Below are 19,011 nucleotides of genomic sequence, written 5' to 3'. Positions count from 1 at the left end.
CCTGTACTTTCACGAGCAAACATTCCTTAAAAGCGTGTCAAAATAATAACCTTCGCTGGTCCTTGATAAAGAATTACGTGAATGAGCAGTTTTCTAAAGTCATTCGGTAAATATACAATACCTTAGCCAGTTCATTCATCCACTCTTCTAATAACAACAGGTATACACTGAAAAAGAAAGCTCTAAAATATGTTCGCTCTAAAGGTTTCAAACCCACCTCAAAACTTGATTTTTCGGTCACAAATTATCTAAAGTAAAACATTGCAATTAAAATGAAAGAAACTGCATATTTAATAAAACACCCAAACTATATCTGATGCCGAAAATATTTTTTTCTTTCTTTTATTTCCACATATACAGTATTTAAATTCATTTGTTTTTTCTTTCACATTTTTCTTTTTTCAATCTGTCTAATCTTTATCCTTCAGAATTAAAATGTGGATATTGATAATATTTATTCGATATATCCACAATCTTTTTTAATAACGCGCATTCAAACAATACTTCGCAAACTTGCATCTGAAAATCTATATAAAAAATTCCGCAATTGCAATACAATGTCATTATATCGTCCATCCATCCACTTAGGAATTATATTATTTACATGTTCTACACTATTGTCTTCCACCATAATAATATCATCATATTGTTTCTCCCCCTCCTCTTCTTCATTTGCAAGATCATTATTTTCCTCATCTCCCACATCTACGTAAACCACCTCATTATCTTCCGTCAAATCAATGGTCGCAACGGTCCGACATCCTGCAACAAACAAAAATAGGAAATTATAAGTATTATATATATATATATATATATATATATATATATATATATATATATATATATATATATACATTTAATATAAAGTAATACTATAAAATTTTAAAGGTTATATTTAAGCAAATCACACTGTTAAAATTATATCAAAATAACTATAACCTTATTTTTCACGTGTCTCAAGAATTCACAGATTCAGTTTTATAACTGTCGATACCAATTCCCAGAAAATACAAGAATCACAATTCTTGATTCAATTCTAATAAAATAAATAGGTACTGTACAATAATCACGACCGTAAATCGTACCACATTTCGTACGATACAAGTCAACATAATTTAATCTTCTCTCACTTAATTTATGAAAAACAATTGTCAGTCTTATTTTACAAATAAAATTCTTGTAGTTATTCGTTTAGCGCTTACGATCCGCCTTAACATGACAAATTGCGTTTAATTTTACATTAATAACCAGAACCGCTATAGCTATAAGATGTTGACAATAGAATACAATGATATTTCTTACCTAAATACATGTATTAGTTCTTAAAACATCAGCCTTCAGTGCAAATAATCCTGGGATCAACTCCCTCATTGATAAATCGATTTCGTGATAATTATCCTTCCAACCAGGACCAAATTTAATTATTTTTTCCTTTTCTGGAATTTTCCTAAACGGTTTATACCATAGTTCAAGAGTAAAGTACATATAACTGTACACAAGGCCTTAAAAACCAATATTTCGTAAAAGATCCAGTCTCAATCATTTATCAAAAACATTTACTTTGTATCCCTCCCAACAAAAATTTCTGTGTCTCTCCCTATATGTCAAAAGTATCAAATAGGCTACGTCCGTATTACAAAGATATACAAATATTGGTAAGATCTAAGCTTTTCATAGCATCTATATGAAATTCGATAATAAATATCGGAAAAATTAAACCACACGTTTACCTACGAAACATTACTATTTACGAAACTAACAACACAAGATTCAGTTATGAAAACAATTTCCCAACATCATAACGTTTTATTTTACAAGTCCTACATAAATACTAAACTAAAGGTCGCGATATTGAATTACTAAATTAGTTTCTTCTAGTACATACGGTCCCTAGATCCATCCTCGTTCAAATAAGTCTATCATAAACAAAGTCATGTCCATGGATTTTCTAGGGGTTCTCCCGTTTTCCACCCCCTTTTATAATTACCGTCTCCCTTAGCCTAGCAGTATAACTGTAAAACGTAAAACTTAAACTAATGAGTAGCACAATGATTATTCAATATTTTAAATAAATTAATACATGAAATCGCCAATCAGTTTTTCCTCAGAGTGAAACAAAAGGAATCTTTTCCATACTTACATTTTCAATAAGGCCTTGAAATATTCTTCATTTCATTTTCCTTACTTAAATTTTAATCAAATTTCTATAACGTAGAACATTAATTCAATTTCAGTCTAAGTAAATATTTTACCTTCTATTCTACATTCAACATATTATTCTGATAAATATTAACCAGTTGTTTATACTGTATGCGTCAATGCTTTCGTTTTCGCTGCATGCGCTTTGTTGTTCTACTTTCAATAGGAGCCATTTGGTCGAAAAAGTGTAAAAGGCTTTTTCAAATTATTTATCACAGCACATAAATACCAAAATAATATTTAAGTCGCAAGCGCAATCTCCCTAAATCTTTTCATCTCCCTCAAATATTGCGGTTGGAGTTAAAAGTCCTCATACACATTAATATAAATAATTTTAGTTACAATTACATTAACTTATCTCTCTTTTTACCTAACAACTAAATACATTTTCAAGATTTACAGTTTTATTAATATAGTGTTTATTTTTGTTGCTTAGTGCTCCATAGTTTCATGCTATTTCTCTTTTTATGCAATTCTTCTTAATATATATTTTTCAACAGCTCTTACAAGAGAAAACCTACAAAAACAGTACCATCTCCCTTTATTCTAGCCTCCGTAATCGTGACACGTAACAATTCAAAAAATCATATCATTTTCTCCACTTGCAAAGTTAATAAAATCATCAGACAAAAATATGCTACTAATATTCACTTCTAATCCTTATTACTTTCACGTTAAAGTTGATTTTTTCACCATATTTTCCTTTATCTATAAATTGCTCTACACATGCACGATATCTGTAGTTTTTTCAGAATTTTCCTGTTTCCTTCCACTCTAAGTAAACTTTTTAAAAACATATTTTTAAAACTTTTTAAAAATATAATAAAAACTAATTTCTGTCTAAGCGGTTAGCGTACGCACCATTGCAATAAAAACCCAAATTGAATTCCCGGCACTAGCTTATGCGTTTCAAATACCATGTTAAGCTGTAGGTTCACGCCTTACATAGCCTTGCTCCTAAAATTATCCGCTAAATTCAAATACAACCAGGGGCCGCGGTGGCTCAGTGGTAGAGCGTTCACCTCTGGTGCTTGGGGTCCCGGGTTCGATCCCAGCTCCCGCCAAGTGAACTTTGTGGTGGACAAACACCATGTGCGTGGGTTTTCTCGGGGTTCTTCCGTTTCCTCCCACTTTCTTCATTCCACCATTTCATTCATTTCTCATAATCACCGTCTCCTTTAGCCTAACCGGCATAACCGTGGGACGTAAAACTCAGATTTTTCAAATACAACCAAAAGCTTGCTCCTGAGTATATAATTCGTTTCCAACAGAAGGTTATGCCTTTGGAATCCATCGTTCAACTATAAGTCTATGTCTCATATCCTCTTTGTAATAATAAACTCGGATATATAGAATTTGAATTCATCATTTTCGATTTCTAGTATATTTAACTAAATATATTCAGACTTTACATTTTCCTAATGTCTTTAAAATCGTATCTATTTCGTTCATTTTCATGTCTAAACGAACGAAACAAGATTTTTAAGCTTGTCTTCAAATTTTTTTTAAAAAATAAATAAGTAAACTAATTCTTACCTCAAATCCAACAATTCCTGCAAACAATGATCCAGCAAGCAGTAAAAAATCTAAAAGAACAAAATAAGAAAATAATTTAATTACTTATAAATTTTAATATACCACAATAAAAATCATAAAACTTGGCAAAAAAAATTCATTTTTAACTCAGAAAACAAAAATAATTACTAGGAATCCTACACCTCCTGCACAAACACATAACACTATTATTCTCTGAGTAATTCAATATCAAAATATTTATAAGTAACATATATGTTAAAAGTTAAATGAAAATTACTTGGGTGCTTTAAGAGTTAAGTTCTGTGCACTTATGTACATTTCTATACAATTGTAAAAATTAATCCTGCCCACAGCTCTTCTAACATTATTTTCTCTTTAATATTTCTCCTTCAATTCTCTTAAAAATAAACGGATATATATTCACTTAACGTTACAGTTTGCAATAAAAATAATCAAATCAAGTCTTATATTATAATTTTAATCAAGTATGAAAATTAACTCCCCTTTTTAATATTTATTTAAAAAATCAAATTGAACTCACCTTCTAATATTTTCTAAAATGTACTTCGTCGTAATGCAACACAATTAAATCACTACACAAATACAGAACCGTACACGATTAACCTATACCGTATTATATACATGGTTTCTATTTTATTATTCTTTTTCATTTTTAATAACAATCTACCATTGTTCAACAACTAAATTATTATTCTTTAAAGGACACAGCTGCAATGATTCTCTTTCATTATTCTTTTCTTTTTTATTATTCTTTTGTTTTATTCAAAATTCTTTTATTTACAATAATTCTTTTAAAGCATACAACTATATGGTATTGTGTACATCTATTGTCCTTTTCTTTTATTTATAACAATCTGTGATTGCTCAATGAGTTTCCAAGGTTTCTCTTCTATTATTTTTTCTTTATAACATTCTACCATTCTTCAACGACTAAATTATTATTCTTTACAGCACACAGCTGCAAAGATTCTCTTTTATTATTCTTTTCTTTTATCAAAATTCTTTTATTCACAATAACTCTTTTAAAGCATGCAACTATAATGTATTGTGTACTTCTATTATTCTTTTCTTTTTTTATAACAATCTCCCATTGTTCAACGAGTTTCCAAAAGTATAAAAAATACAGCTGCAAGGTTTTTCTTTTCTATTATTCTTTTGTTTTACAGTTCATATATCTTTTCAACTTTGACGTTTATTACTATTCTTTTTTGTCTCACTCCTATACATACTACAGTGTACTACCTTTACCCCATCCCTTTCCTGTCATCCTTTGTCACTTAAACAATAGTAAGAATACAATAGGCGGCACGTTTGGTTACATATAGCCCCAACAACTACTCACCGCTATGCCACTATCTTACCCCGACACTCATATAAGGGATGACGTCTCTCGGCGATCACAAGGAAGGAGGCGGCCTGGGACCATTATGTTAGATACCATTCCGGCATTTGCGTGGTGTGAATGAGAAAAGTCAGAGAAAACCTCAATCAATTTGGCTGGCCTGAAAAAGCTGTTACACATTTCCGACCGAGTGTCCCTATGGAGAATCGAACCCGGGACAGCTTGCACCAAAGGCCAGAGCATTAGTGACTATACACTACGCGTGCTCACAAATTATCACCTAATTCTTGACAACAGCAACACAATTTTTAAGGGCCTAAAAACTCTCTCTCTCTCTCTCTCTCTCTCTCTCTCTCTCTATATATATATATATATATATATATATATATATATATATATATATATATATATATATATATATATATATATATATATATATATATATATATATATATACAGGGAAGTGGCGTAGCACATTTTTGCGGGCCCTCCCGCAAAATGTAGAGAAGGGGCCCTAGTTTTAAAGCCGATAGAAGTAAGATTGAAGTTCTACTTCTTTAAATCTTTATTCATAGCAAGACTTTGGAGCCCCTATACCTCGGCCCCCCCGCACTGCGGGGGTGGCGGGGGCAGCTGCTACGCCACTGATACAGTATATATATATATATATATATATATATATATATATATATATATATATATACTATGTCATCAAAAGTGTCCAGACACCCCCACAAACTTACGTTTTTCATATTAGGTGCCTTGTGCTGCCACCTACTGCCAGGTACTCATTATCAGCGACCTCAGTAGTCATTATAATACTCGCGCCAATTAGTGAAGCTTGGGCTCTGAACCAATCATAGAAATATTTTGCTTCAGCTCCAACACATCGTAAAACTTCGGTACAATTCGTGGAGCCGCTTCCCGAGCGCATTCTTGGGGAAACGTCAAACAGCTGAAATTCACCAACTATGTTGCCAAACTTTGAAGACATAGTAAACGCGTATAAAAAAAAAAATAAAAATTACCAATAATAACACTGCACAACAATAATTACTGTAACAACTAGTCTTAACAACGAAAACATAACGCAACAAAAAAGAATTAACAAAACGGAACTTGACGCCAATCCGATAACACTGTACGCTCGAGAGATGTTTTCCGTGTAGCGCGAAAGAAGACACTGACAAAATTTGATGGGTGGAGGTTGACGACCGGAACACACCCTCGCGTTCTATTGGGTGGTGAAATTGGTAGATCTAGGTCAAGCTTCACGACTCGGTGCGAGTACTATAGACATTGTGAGAAAGCAGAATGGGGCGCTCCTCGGAATTCATGGACTTCGAACATGGATAGGATATTGAGTGTGACTTGTGTCAGAATTCTGTACCCGAGATTTCCACACTCCTTCCACTGTGTCTTATGTGATAATGAAGTGGAAACGTGAAGGGACACGTACAGCTCACAAGCGTACAGGCCGACCTCGTCTGTTGACTGACAGAGACCGCCGGCAGTTGAAGAGGATCGTAAAGTGTAATAGGCAAACATCTAGCAGATCATCACACAAGAATTCCAAACTGCATCAGGATCCATTCCAAGTACTATGACAGTTAGGCGTGACGTGAGGAAGCTTGGATTTCATGGTCGAGCGGCTGAGCGGCCAAACGACGCCTCGCTTGTTGTAAGGAGCGTAAACATTGGACGATTGAACAGTGGGAAAACGCTGTGTGGAGTGAGGAATCACGGTACACAATGTGGCGATCCGATGGCAGGGTGTGGGTATGGCGAATGTCCGGTGAACATCATCTGTCAGCGTGTGTAGGGCCAACAGTAAAATTCGGTGTGGTCGTGTTTTTCTTGGAGGGGGCTTGCACCCCTTGTTGTTTTGCATGGCACTCTCACAGCGTAGGCCTACATTGATGTGTTAAGCACCTTCTTGCTTTCCACTGTTGAAGAGCTATTCGGGGATGGCGATTGCACCTTTCAACGCGATCGAGCACCTGTTCATACTGCACAGCCTGTGGCGGAGTGGTTACACGACCATAATATCCCTGTAATGGGCTGGCCTGCACAGAGTCCTGACTTAAATCTTATAGAACACCTTTGGGATGTTTTGGAACGCCGACTTCGTGCCAGGCCTCACCGACCTACATCGATACCTCTCCTCAGTTCAGCACTCCGTGAAGAATGGGCTGCCATTCCACAAGAAACCTTTCAGCACCTGATTGAAAGTATGCCTGCGAGAGTGGAAGCTGTCATCAAGGCTAAGGGTGGGCCAGCACCATTTTGAATTCCAGCAGTACCGATGGAGGGCGCCACGAACTTGTAAGTCATTTTCATCCAGGTTTCCGGATACTTTTGATCACATAGTATATATTTGAAAAATGAGTATGAAAATATACACTCAGGGATGTTATTTTCTCACTTCAATGTAGTCCATCAGTTGATTGTTTCAGTGTTTCATCTTTGGATAATTTTATAACTTAATAAGAAATAAAGTTTAAATTTTAATCATTATTACGGAATGTATGTCATTAACTAACCTATTCTGTGTAGAGATAAAAAGAAAAAAACAGCATTTTCATAACGGAGGTTTTATCATTAAAAAGCCGGATTTTTTAAGAAATACGGAAATTTTCCTCTTTTGTCCTTCTTCTACTAGTATTACTTTGTTCCCCTATTACAGTTCATATGATTAAGAAAGTGTGTTTACAATATGCAGTACACCTTCTGTCCGTAACTGGCTGTCTTGATTAATTTTTCAAACTGACATTGTAATTGTTATCGAGAAGTGTAATTTATGCAACCCACACATCCCAAGTGTTGCTCTAGTTGCCTGTTTTTAAAAAAAAAATCAAGTATACCTGGAAGTTATTGCTTTAGTTGCCTAACCATCGTATGAAGTACCTGGAAGTTATACATCTTAAAATGTGTTTTTACTGGTTGCCTAAATTCAATTTAGGGGGGCAAAGGAAAAGCACTGTAAGGCAAGAAACTATACAAAAACATCGTCTTCTCTTCCTATTTACATCTCGTTTTCTATTCGGGAAACATTTAATCTTGAATTTCAGAGAGTTCAGTTTACAAAATGAAAGCTATAAACGGCCATTTTGAGTGTAATGTTAATTTAACATCATTTGTGGCATAATCCCTTTTCCTTTTGGTAGGATGGCTCGTTCGTAGAGCTGTTACCTCTGGTGCATAGGGTTCCTGGTTCGATCTCCGACTAAGTGAGTTTTTGATGGACAATATTGTGCCTGAGTTTTTTCTAGGCACTCCATTTTCTCCCTCATTCTCATTCCACCAATTATTTCATCATCATTCACTTCCCTTCATAATCCCTCTCGCTTAGCTTTAAAGACATAATCGTGGGACGTTAAACTGAAAGTTTTTTCTTTTGCTATTCTCTCGTGTCAAGATTTTTTCTTTTGCTATTATCTCGTGACAAGATTTTACTATTATCTCGTGTTACTATTATTTCGTGTTACTATAATCTCGTGTCACTATTATCTCGTGTTACTATTATCTCGTGTCACTATTATCTCGTGTTACTATTATCTCGTGTTACTATTATCTCGTGTCACTATTATCTCGTGTTACTATTATCTCGTGTTACTATTATCTCGTGTCACTATTATCTCGTGTCACTATTATCTCGTGTTACTATTATCTCGTGTTACTATTATCTCGTGTCACTATTATCTCGTGTTACTATTATCTCGTGTTACTATTATCTCGTGTCACTATTATCTCGTGTTACTATTATCTCGTGTCACTATTATCTCGTGTTACTATTATCTTGTGTCAAGATTTTTGAAATAAGAAATTTGTAGATAGCGCTTTATACGTTCTCCCCTCGAACTTCAGTAGCCTTAACAAATGTTATGTATAGTTACAACAAAGTACTGAAATGAAATGAAATCTTTGAGTTTAAAGTCCCATGATTAAGCCTTTTAGGCCAAGGAAGGTGAATGATTACAGCAAGTGAATGATGATGGAAGAATGAGAAAGTGGGAGGAAACGGGCGTACCCCGAGAAAACCCGCTAACAAGATGCTGTCCACTACAAACTTACTTGGCCAGGAATCGAATCAGAGACCCTGCACAGTAGAGGTAAACGCTCTACTATTGACTCACTGTACTCCTACAATCAGGTATTAATCTATTCATACAATAAACGTTAATAATAATTTTGTTTCATGAAATCTACTACACTTTCAGAACATTATATTTAACACAAACGTTTTCTAAAATATTTTCGTCATTAAATATTATCTAAAAGCTCTATAAACGTTTTGTTGGAACTAGAAAACTCGTTCACTTTTCTTTGCTATCGAATGACAGCTTTGGTTTCTGAATTTTTATCGCGATTTTCTATCCAGAATTCAAGTAATTAAATATTTTTCCGTGTTGTTATGGAAAAGCATAGGTGGAATGTACTGTTATTTCTCCACAAAAAATGAAATATTGATTTTAAAAATACTAAAATTTCCCACCAGGCAAAAAGGACGCGAACAAAACTTCGTTTCGTTTCTTAAAAAGGAAAATAAACGTATTTTCCTTAGCCCTTGCATCTCTAATATTACGTACCAGTGATACCAATTTGGAAACAGTGATGCCAATCTGAAACGTTATAAAATTCCATCTCGAGGGGCAGAAATTCTAATTTTGATCTCGAGTTTCTCATGCTTTACAAAATGTTCAAAATTTGTAAAATATGAAAAATAAGGATATTGTATATCATTCAGTTTATTTCAATATATTAGTGAGTTCAGATCTATGTTGGTCAAACAATTTATGAATAAGTAATTAAGAGAGAGAACGTAGAAAATGTTGAGGCAAACAATTACATCTTGTTGGTAGAAATTAGAATTTGCATCACGCAATTCTGCCGTAAGCTTCGATGGATTGTAACAAAACTAGGTAAGACAAGCTTTATTTTCCAGTAATTTCATGTCGAACATTTTCAAACATGGATGTTTCTTGTTTGGTATTTTAAAAAATATATAGCTCTATACCAGATTTGTTAATAAGTTCTATGGTGCTTATTTTGTGAGATTCTCAAGTTTCTGTATAAATCCCTTACAGCATGCTACAAAATTTGACAATTAGCACTGATTGCAAGTTTGTTGAGGTCCCATTATTTTACTTTCCGCCTATAAGGAAGTTTATTGACATCGTTGAAGTAAAAATGTATAAAAAGTTTCATATATACTGCCAATTTTTTCGAAAATTCCCTTTATCCATAATGAAGAAATAAATATAAAAAAATCCCACAAAATGGAATTTTTCCCACGGCTTAGCATCACTGCCTGGAATCTTATAAAATCCCACCTTAAAACGCAGAAATTTCCTCTTAAATTTTACACGCGCTATACTAATTACAAAATTTTCAAAATTTATAAAATATGAAAATTGAAACTGATAAGTGAAAATGATGTTTATAAGGCACACGCAAAGAAGATAATGAAGAACAACGAATAAAGAAAAAGAAAGAATACTTCAGTATAACATAGAAAAGAATAGTCGATGTATACATACCGATATTTTAGTTTCCATTATTTTATAATTCGTATGAAATATATATACAATAAATTGAATTAAATGATTCAGTAATAAAAGAAGTGATTATTTGATAATATTAATTATATTAATTATGAAAATTGAAACTGCTCTACTTCACTTGTGAATTATTAGTAAGTTCCATCTTCTAAACTCTCAATAAGCATTTTTCCTTAATTACTTTGATTTGATTTGATCTTAGTGTCCCTTTCAGCAGCGAGGTTATATGAGAGTCAGACATGGACTTACAGTTTAACGTAGGATCCGAACCACTGAGACCTCGCTGGGAATCGAATCCAGGTCTCCCACGCCAAAGACACGTACGCTAACCACTTAGCCACAAGAGAGCTCTTTCCTTAATTAAAAGAGACTATTGAAATTGTTTGTTGAAAACTTGCTTTCAGAATTTAGTTTGGATTATAGTTAAAATTTACTGTATTTTGTAATTATATTCTACTAAGGTAAACGCGCCTGAATTCGACAGGCACCCGAATTCGACATACCTGTGCTTAAGTGTTGTGAAATAAGCGTAAGATGCCATCCCTGCGATCGTGAATAGAAGTGGCAACATTATGGGAGTGTCTTTTCTCATGTCAAAAGTGCGGTTACAGTAGATGAGTCATACGCATGGAGAAAAGAAGTACATTGTTGTGTGTGTGATACACTCTTCGAGAAAAAAACATAATCTTAAGAAAATCATAAGACGGCAAGTTATTTAAGTAAGACTTTTATTAGGGTTAGGTTTGCTATAAGCAAATAGTGGTGCTTTAATGTTGTAAAGGAGTTTCAATCAGTGCGTTTTGTTTTCTTCTGTGAGGACAAAGGTTGTGATGTAACATGAACGGGGGGTTGTCGAAAACACGAGCCTTTATTTGTAACAATGTGTCGCAAGGTTGTCGAATTCATGCTCAATAGTGCAAATGAAGGGTAACGGGAAAAAAGAAGGAATGTCACAAAACTACATTTTCGAGAAAACGGCGTTTTAACATTGAAAACCGTGTAAAAAGAATAGGATTATTAAATCTTTCGCCTCTTTTTACATGGACATTTTTACATCTAGGCATGCATGGCATAAACAGTCAAATAGTACCAAGAGTCGCCAACAGATAGGACAAAGCACCCGAAAAAGCACATACATGGACATTCCTTGTTTTTCCCCCTTACCCTTCAAATATAATTTTAACTGAATATCTAAACGTACAAGTATGTTCAAAGTCTTTCATAAAGCTATTTGTTGCATAATTCTCCGATAGTTGTAACCTCAGTCCGACATGGAATGTCGAAATCAGGTTCCAGCATGTCGAATTGAGGATAATCGAAGTAACTACTCAGTTCTGAAAATTTAAGTTGTGTTCTTTTGCCCGTCTGATAATTTCTGCATAATAATAAAACAATATTTGAAGCTGAGAAGAGATTACTACTAATAATAATGCCGACTTAATGTTTTACATGGATATAATTGAAGATGTCGAATTCAGATACCGCAACTGTCGAAACCAGGTGAAGTGTGTCGATTTCGGGTTCCATTGGCGAGTTCCAGTTTCATAAAAATTTCTAACATTAACATTTGAGCCTTGAAGTGACTTTAAGTATTAGTAGAGACTGTACATTTCAAGGAAAAAAAATGGGCCAACACCGACCAATATTATGGCCACAATAGGCGATTAATTTTGAAAAAGGTCCTTAACCTGTCGAAATCCGGTGCGTTTACCTTATATGTAGAAAAGCTAAATCAACTTCATTTTCCAGTTATTTTATGAAAGAGACTTTCGAAATTAGCTGTTTGTCGTTTCATAATGTACACTCATGTCCAAAATTATTGTCGCATGTCTATAAATATGTTGTTATAGGAATATAATTTGATAACGAATTCGCCCGGTATTTCTTATAATGTTAGTATGTGTACAATCGGCAAAGACATGTATGTGGCAAATTTCATGTCAAAAGAGCAGTAAATAAGAACAATATAACAAAAACAAAACTTTCTTCTCCATTTAGCAACATATTGTTTTACTCATTCTAATTTTCGTATTTATAATTCTTTTCCTATGAAATTTTCCACAAATATACATTTCCCGATTATACACATAGTAACAGTATTAAAAGTATCCTGCAAAATCATTATCAAATTATATTCTTACAAGAAGACAGTTATAGATATGCGACAATCATTTTGGATATAACAGTACTTGCCTCAAGTCTTTTTTTAGACTCTAGAGTACAATTTACGTTCCTTAGTGTTGCTTTTTCACATTCACAAGTTCCTACATAAATAATTTTCACACTAACAAGCACTTTCCAACAACAAAATTTGACAATTATCACTCATTTCACGTTTATTCAAGCGTTATTAGTTTACAGCCCGCTCATAGAGAATTTTATTAGCGTCAATAAAATAAATATTTAAAAAATCCCATATATACTGCTAATTATGAGGGGACGCGGTGGCTCAGTTGTAGAGCGTTGACGTCTGCTGCCTGGGGGTCCTTGGTTCGATCAACAGCTCACGCCAAGTGAGTTATGTGGTGACAAACACCGTGTATGTGGATTTTCTCGGAGTTCTCTCGTTTCCACCATTTCATTGATTTCTCATCATCATCGTCTCCTTTTAGCCTAGGGACGTAAAAATTTAACATTTCATTTCATTTCATTTCATTTCATTTCATTTTTTTTTTTTTTTTTTACTTTTTGACGAAAATACCCTCTATTCGAAAAAATGTCAAAAATCCCAGAAAATAGGATTTTTTCCCATGGGTCAGCATCATTGCTGTGTACTTTTCTTTTCGTATTGTCATAACGAAAAGCGTTTCTTCAGTATCAGTTTTATCTTTATAGATGGCGTGGTGAAGGTACACAGGGAAAAATCCGTTCTCCGGACAGCGGTATATTGTACAAATATACGGTATCCTCTTGCTTACTACAGAAATCAGTACGGAACATACGTTATGCGTATGCTACATAGGCACTGCCCTTAAATGTTACATCATGCCGTTGCAGAATGTCTGACATCTAACAGTTTTCCGTATATCACATGAATATACTTATGTTACCTTCGTCAGCTATATATTATATACGTCCATTTGTATGAGAGATCCTGACCGCCTACATTGTTTCATACGGAAAGTACGTATAGATGGAACACTTATACAGAAAGTATGATAAAACATGTGTTTTCAGTTATCCGTCTGCGGTACGTTGTCCAAAAACTACACGAATTACGCATGTAACCTATCTTTTTAAGTGCGCCACCTACATTTTTTCTCAGTGTACTACATCAATTTTTAAATTTACAAAAAAAAAATCGCTTCTGTCGAATGTATTGCATATTACGAGTGAGCACTTACATTCACCCAAATTTTTTATTCAGTGTAATAAGATCCAGCAAAAGGTAGGATGTCTCATTTCAGGATATTTGTTTTTCTTTCGTTTATACAATTAGAACTTGTTTATATTAAATCCTTACACTTTTACTCAAGTGAAGCAACATAGCTACCTCTTGACTATATGGTTCGCATACGGCCTTCAGCGTGGGAAACCCCGATACGATGCCAGGTGAAAGTCACTTGGTTCGGACACCATGTTAGGCTGTAGGTCCACACCTCAAACAGCTTCAGTGCTGAACGAGTTGCTAAACCCCAAATCAACCGAAGCTGTGCTTCTACAGCTTCCACGAACGCTACGCCACTGGTAATACTTCACCGCTTCCGCCCCAACACATACACGTTAATCAGGGGTGCCCACAAGGGGGGGCTATGACGCAAAGTGCGTCATTGAAATATTTGGGGGGTTAAAAAAATCTGTATAAATATGTTTGAGGGAGTGTAAAAATTAATCGAAAAGAAGATTTTTTTCATGGAAGAACACCTACGGGTAGACAATTGGGGGGTGCGTCACGGACATAAGGGGGGGCACCACTGCGTTAATTACGTCCTTATTGTAATAATAATTATTGTTATTACTGTATTTAATGAACGAAATATGTTCGCGAATTATCGTTACACGAAAACCCTCCATCTTTAACACAAGATGACTCTAATAATGTAGATTTGCTGGTCCTTATATGTGTTTGACAAGCAAAGCATAATTAGTACTATATTATAGACTTTGGAGAAGGGTTTTCACTACTATCTCCCTCCCCACCATTTTTGGAATTTTAGTGAAGTAAATTAAAGACAATAAAGAAGCCAAAAAAAAATATATATATATATCTAAAAACAAAAAGAATTAATATCTAAAAATGCTATTAAATAAACTTTTACCAGATATTGTTAAGAGCCAGGTATGTGCGCACGCAGTTTATCACGTCATTCAACTGTTTCTCCTATATAGAAGATCTGGCAATAACTAGTGGCGTATTTACGATTTTCTTTCGGGGGGGGGGGAAGGCTTGTTAACTTTATTCCCGGAAATGTAAAAATTCTGCAAAATATTTAATTTACTTTAAATTAGACTCCTCTTAACTGGAAGCCCCCTGTTAAATACACCACTGACTATTAGCATAAAGCAATTTTCTAACCTTTCTTTCAGCGTTGCCAACATGTGCAATAATTATCAAATGATACGATAATTTTGACCCCCGTACGATGTACGATAATACGAAAATATACGATAATTTAACAGCTTCTAGTAAGATGCAAAGATAATTCTAGAGGCATTTGAAATTGGAAAGAAATTTCATTCATTACGTGAAAAATATGAATTTTACAACGTACCGCCGTACTTGACAATTACTTAAAACATTATAAAGGCGACCAATGTCTCTTGAAGGTAAATAATACAGGAAATTTTAATTTAAATATTTTTTTACGTTACACTGTTCGCTACATTTTAGGTTTATCGTACTCTAAAATCATAACCAATTCACCTGCTCACGCGTGTAATAATAATAATAATAATAATAATAATAATAATAATAATAATAATAATAATAATAATAATAATAATAATAATAATAATACTTGATATAAAGACTGAAAACAAAAGATACGATAATTTTATGACACAAACGATACTTTTAAGTGCTACGTATGATAATACTTTTGATCAGGTTGGTAACACTGCTGTCTTTGATGACAGCATCCTACAAGTACACTCAATTTTACACGATACCCTCGTCTTTCTTCAAATATCATCACTGCAGAAAAGACATCCTTCATCGCCACATCACGTGAAACACATTTTTAGGTATTCCTTACTTATACAGATCTCCGGGCATTACTGACGTCGAGAGATTATGTCTTTGGGCGATCACACTATTCAGGAAAGAAAGGAATAAAGAAAGCGGTCTGGGAGCTGTGTGTTAGGTACCATCCCGACATTTAGCTGGTGTTCATGAGGATAAACCTCACTCAAGATGGCTGACCTGAAAAAGCTGTTACACTTTTACGACCGAGTGCTTCCATCGAGAATCGAATTCGGGACCGAACGTTATCGACGACGCTACGCGGAGCCAATTTTTAAGTATTTCTCATCAAAATCTCATTCCGTGCTCTCACAACATTAAAACCTGAAGCACCTTGTGCTATAATTGAATGAAGCTCTCACATATTATCTCTCGTGGACCTTTGATGGTACCACGCTGGAAAACTCTTGGCATACAGCAATGGATAAGCTTATTAATTACTCTATGCTAATAGTTCACTTAACTATATGACGCACTTTCAAATATTGTACTATTTTGGTTACTTGACTGCAGGTCTAGTGTCCGTTTTCAGCAGCGAGATTATATGATATATGAACCTAAATTTTAAGGTGCAAAACGAAACACCGTTCAAATTTCAAAACTCTGCAATTGGGAGTCGAAACAGGAATCCCATGCACCAAAGGAACAACTCAGTTGTTCAACCGGAAAGGTTATATTGCAATATTGTTTGTTATTGTTCATTAATAAAATAATAATAATAATAATAATAATAATAATAATAATAATAATAATAATAATAATAATAATAATAATAATAATAATAATAATAATAAAGAATGTAGTGGAAATCACAAGTCACCTAGTGGCATTCCGTTTTCAGCTGATTACAAACGCGAAAATAAATGCCGATTTTCAAAATGGCTCGAAATCAAAAGCAGATAAGTGAATCGTGATAACGGTTTCTCATGTAAAATAATATTGTCTAGGTCGCTCTTGTTCCACATTTCGATTATCTTTTATCTATTTGAAGATATCACATAATTACTGTAAAATTAGCGGTATTTTAATTTCGCCGGGATGCAGACTTTTAAAGAACACACTTTGTTGCTAGTACCAGAGAAAATAAAACAAAAAAATCTTTGTGCTAGTATTGAGAATTTCAACATTTTGAATAATATAAAATATTTCGCAACTAAAAACTACAACGTAACTGCAAGATAACATACTGGACTCTGATTTATGAACCCTTTCGTTTACAAACAATTCGGTTTATGAACAGGGGGGCCACGGTGGATGAGATGTAGAACGCTTTCTCTGGTGCGTGGGGCCTCTGGTTCGATCCCCGGTCAAACAAGTTTGTGATAGACAGCATTGCGTCTGAGGGTTTCCTCAGGATACTTTCGTTTCCTCCCACTTTCTCATTCCGCCAATTCTTCCATCATCATTCATTCGCCTTAATCATCATCCTAAAGGACATGATCGTGAAACATTAAACTGAAATATTTCATTTCATATCATTTTATGAACAATATTTTCCTCATCTTACGAACAGAATTTCGGAATTACGAAGACGAACGCGTGTACCAACAATTCCGTGCGCATGCTAGTACTTTTGCATATTTTTGTAGTTTTACCCCTCATATTGTTTTGTTTAGTTGTTTCACCACAGATAATATGATTATTTATATATTTTTTTTCCTCTGGTAGTACTTATTTGTCTTTAAAATGGATAATTTTATTTTTATTCAAGAGGCCCCATCACGGCGAAATTAAAATACAGCTAATTTTACATTAATTATGTGATATTTTCAAATTGATACAATATAATCGAAAAATGGAACAAGAGCGCCCTAGACAATATTATTTTACATGAAATACCATTATCACGACTCACTTATCTGCTTTCGATTTCCAGCCCTTTAGAAAATCGGCGTTTATTTTCGCGTTTTTAAATAGCTGCAAAAGGAAAGCTACTAGGTGACTCGTGACAACGGCACCTCGTGCAAAATATTGTCTAGCACGCTCTTGTTCGACATTTCGATTATTTTTTCTATTTATTTGAAGATAATTACTGTAAAATTAGTGGTATTTTAATTTAGCAGTGATTATACCTCTTGAAAATGTAAAAAATACATACCAGTGGGGCCAGCCCCCCTCATGTCCATGACGCACCCCCCTCAATTGTCTACCCGTAGGTGTTCTTCCATGAAAAAAATCTTTTCGATTAATTTTTACACCCCCTCAAACATATTTATATAGATTCCCCCTCCCCAATATTTCAATGACGCAGTTTGCGTCATAGTCCCCCTTTGTGGGCACCCCTGCAGTACCATGTTTCTATGGCTAGAACATATTAGGTTCGTAACCTGCAGGTCCACTATCTTTTAACGTAATATTCTTAAAACATAACTGATACAGTGCAACATTTACATAAATAAGAAACGGGTTCGATCCAGGTGGGAGAACAAGTGTTTCAAAACGCATAATTGTAGTTTAGAACCTTTAAACTGCAAATGAGCGTTAAAAAAAGAAGAAAAGAAAGAAAAAAACAAAAGAAAACTATCCTATTGTACAATTAAAGAGACGATTTCTGATATTAGTTGCAATTCAATCATGTAACTATATACACAAAATTTCTTACCTTCATGATTTGGCGTGAAACAAGTTCCAGGCGAACAGAATGATCAAAACTCATAACGAAAAAAGATGAAAGCCATACAAAACTTCTGTCTCATATTTTGCTTTTCATGAACGATCATATCCGAAGCAAACTTCACAGGTAGAGAGGAAGGTAGGTAGAATTTCTAAAATATAATGGGGAAACGGTGTCGCATAGATCTACCAACCCACTGTGACTACCCCAAAGAATAGTTGGTAAAGGCAGCCTGTAGGCTTTGGTAATCCCAAATAATGGAATTGAGGTCAGAGGACTATAGGCTCTCAGGATGAGGCCCCCAAAGGAGGAGGGAGAATTCACCCCAGGAATTCTTTCCATTTTTTTTTTTCAATAAGCGCTCAAGTACAAACGAACGGTAGGATGGAAGCTAAAAAAGAACAGAACCTAATTCATAAAATAGTCTTCCCTCATTGGCTGGTAAATTTAGCTGGTATAGGAGAAATTTGTAAAGGCAATGCTCGTGTTCAAGCAAGGATATATATATATAATAGCATATTAATTTTCTTCTCTGAATGACGTTGATTATGATATG

At 34.4% G+C, this 19,011-nt stretch overlaps 1 long non-coding RNA gene across 1 annotated transcript; it reads right to left on the bottom strand.

The window, feature by feature from the left end:
* Nucleotides 1-293: 293 nt before the first annotated feature.
* LOC145669001 (uncharacterized) lies at nucleotides 294-18,745 on the bottom strand. Its single transcript, XR_014128123.1, has 3 exons — nucleotides 18,444-18,745; nucleotides 3,736-3,785; nucleotides 294-762 (listed from the first exon to the last, which is right to left on the bottom strand). It is a non-coding gene; the product is annotated as an uncharacterized LOC145669001 (long non-coding RNA).
* Between the last annotated feature and the right edge of the window lie 266 nt (nucleotides 18,746-19,011).

This window comes from Thermobia domestica, chromosome 13 (assembly GCF_964235325.1).
Source record: "Thermobia domestica chromosome 13, izTheDome1.hap1.1, whole genome shotgun sequence".
In the NCBI taxonomy this organism is placed as follows: Eukaryota; Metazoa; Arthropoda; class Insecta; order Zygentoma; family Lepismatidae; genus Thermobia; species Thermobia domestica.
Note: the sequence above shows the minus strand (reverse complement) of the source record. Positions and strands in the feature narration are given on the sequence as shown.